The sequence below is a fragment of the Plasmopara halstedii genome (assembly GCF_900000015.1).
Source record: "Plasmopara halstedii genome assembly, contig: Scaffold_1211, whole genome shotgun sequence".
Classification (NCBI taxonomy): domain Eukaryota; phylum Oomycota; class Peronosporomycetes; order Peronosporales; family Peronosporaceae; genus Plasmopara; species Plasmopara halstedii.
Window position 1 is genome coordinate 1465211 of NW_020188126.1, and position 3370 is coordinate 1468580.

Consider the following 3370-nt stretch of genomic DNA (forward strand, 5'->3'; position numbering starts at 1 on the left):
TGAGAGTTGCCACTACTGGTGGCCCAAGCTGTATAAATGGATGAGCACATATGTGCGCACGTGTGAGACGTGTCAACGGTGGAACCCTCTCCGAATGACTTGCCAATTTACCGGTACCCTTCAGGTGTCGGCAGTCCATGGTTATGGACTTTGTTTTGGGCCTGCCGAAGGACTCGGCGGGCAACACGGATGTGGTGATCTTTGTGGTCCGTTTGAGCGAGACGGCTGATCTTGCGTTAGTGCCGGACACCATTGACGGTGTGGACGCAGCGACGCTCTTTATTGATCATGTCTTTCGACAACTTGGACTCCTGGAGTCAATTGTCTCTGATAGAAATCCACGATTCACTGGGACGTGTTGGTCTACAATCTTCAAGATGCTGGACACCATTTTGACTTCTTTAACAGCGGACCAAATGCAGACCGATGCTCAGACTGAGCGCGTAAAACGCGTCGTTAAAGACGTGCTTCTTCCATCTGCATATTCTTTCTGTATGTCTTGGTTCTAAGTCATCACATTGCGAACGTGTCGTAGAACATTTCGTCTGGTAGATAGGAAGTCATCGACTTCTTAGCGGACAGTAAGGAGGCTGACATCAACTAGCCGCCCGGCAATTCCTCCCCTATAAAGCCCTCAATCATGGTTTGGCGGCGTCATCGATTCTTAGCGGACAGTAAGGAGGCTGACATCAGCTAGCCGCTCGGCAATTCCTCCCCCACAAAGCCCTCAATCATGGGTTGGCGTCGTCAGCGGGACGCGAGAATTAGCAAGCCCGTTCACGTAGAACGGCGCGTAGCCGGTAGATGAATGCACTGCATTGTTCAGATCAAACTCTACAAGTGGCAACATGGCGCTCCAGCGTCTCAGCGCAGACCCTTCCGAGAAGGATGCGCACCCACCCGGTGTTTTATGTGGGCTTGTTGAAGCCGTACCGTGATCCAGCGCAAGTGAACGCAAAATTGTTGGCGCTAAGGCGGCGCCCAAAGGCGCTCGGCCACCCAGAAGCTGACCAGCAACTAGTCAGAGAACGGAGTGCAACAACTTCCGCTTCCAACGGCGCAAGGCGCTCCACCGTCGCACGGAGTGACGTTTTCGTTTGCTTGACGGCTAGGAGCCACTTCAACAGGGCGCGATAATCATCAACGGAAGGCAGTCAGTGAACAAAGTTCTTCAGACTCCGGAGATCTTCCGCGCAGCGGTGGGCGACCTCGGAAAGATGCTCGGCGGAATATTGATGATGACGAACTTTGTTCTCTTAAGCTCGAAGTGCATCGCGAGTCACCGGACGGCGATCGACCAAATCGTCATCGTCTGCCGCCGACTCTTTTTAATGAGAATGGTGGCACCCACTATCACGTGGAACTCCTTGTGGGTCGACGTCGTCGACAGGGTCGAAACCAATATCTTGTGAAGTGGGGATACCCGACTCCGAGAACTCGTGGGATTTGAGGTACCACTTCGGCAAAACTGTTAAGAAGTCATAGACGAACATGGTCAAAAGGATTATGACGCTTCGCATCGTGGTGCTCCCCGCACTTCTTGGGAATAGCCCTGGAAGCGGGAGGGCTATGAGCCGAGCTCAAGTTTCAGACCTGAGCTGCTGTAGTCGTGGACTCACCCGTGTGGGAAACCACATAGCTCGCGGGAGCCTGATGGATGATTCCATGTGTCGCAGGGCGACAATAAACAGGAAGTCGGCGTTGCGCCTTGAACCTGGTAAGCTCAAATTGGAGATGGCGCCCTACGGGCACTTTCATTTCCTTATGGCTTTGCTGTAAGGTAGACAGCAAAGAAAGTTTCCGGTGGCACTGCACCCATCGCTCAAAGAGCTCCTCATCATCTACGGCGTTTTTGCCAGGGGTGAGCACCACAGGAATAGTCCACATTGCGGGTACAGGAGCGCCTCCTCTTTTAGCTCGAAGTCGAGCGCGGACCGATCCGTTGGGATTCCTTGTGGTACCAATAAGCGAGCTCGACGAGCTTTCCGCTGGTCAAGCTCAGCTTGTGTCGTACTACGTAGACGGCTAACGATCGAGTGATCACGATCAAGTGATCGTGTCTTTTGCTTCATGTAGCGAGATCCGCCAAGCGGAAGCCGTATTCCACACGAGGGTCCAGGATCGAGCGTGGATACGAGCGCTTAGGAGCCGCCATGTGGGCAGCCTCCAGCTGCTGCTCCTGTGTCTCGTCGAGGCGATTTGTTTTAAAATCACTTTCCCCGGCAGTCGAGAGATCTGGAAACGGACATGGTATCCGCAAAATTAGAGCTGGTCCCACGTCGCGCCGTTGGCGCACCTTCTACTCCTCCTCTTCCCGTGCTGTGAAAGAAGCATCCGAATCGTAGTCGACTTCCTCCAAATCTTCGACGAGGAAATCCGTCTGCCGGGGCGGGCGCGGTGTGTGACGCTCGGTTGCGGAGGGCTTGTGATGTGCTTCCCGTGAAGCCGCGGACGTACTGTTCGGAGATGCACCCCGAGCTGAAGAAGAAGGGCTTCGCCCGTGGGCACCCTCGGAACCAGCTAGGCTGGGTGCTTTTCGTGTCTTGGATATAGGGCTAATTGAGCTTAGAATGTTTAGAGACTGTCCCTGGGACGTAATGGTGTCTCAGACATGCGAGCCTCGTATGAGGCGACACTTCACTGTGAATTGTGGGTATCCACAATTTTGATGGGGAGGGTGTAACGGGGTTACACGTGACCTGGTATGAAGGGGTGGGTCACACAAGATGGTGTGACTACACAGTGGTGTGGCGACACCGGAAGAAGAAGCCACTACGTGGTGGGACTGCCAGTAGTTATGCATATTAATTGGTTTGACTATTTAGCTAGGGAAAGATATAGATTTAGATATAGGTGGCTCTGACGCAAATAAAACAGAAGAAATGTAGTTTACATTTTGAACGGAAGAGTGTGTTTGCCTTGGGTTAAGGTTGTGGATACTCATGGAGTATGCGGATTGCGATTGGCTACACATATTCTCAATCTAGTATAGAAGGTAAGGTCGGTGACCTTAGCTTAGCTTCGTCTAAGCAAAGAGCTACGGCAGCTTTGTTGCACGCTGAGTCATGTGATACTGGGTAGGTAGATACTCCCAGCGTGAATATAGGAATAGGATTTATAGGATGCAGAAAGTGGAATGAAACTCCATAAAGACAGGTGCTTGATAAGTGTTCACTTGCGCATGATTTAAGGCAAAGTACGTGTGAACTACATACAGTGCTGGCCAAAAATATGTAGCCATGACTATTTCTCAAATTTTAATGTCAATTTTCAGCGAAATACCCTAAAACCGTGTTGAAACGCTATTGAGATAAAGCACTTTAGGAGCATATCTTTTTTTTCACAGACGATTTTTCGTTGCGGAGATCAA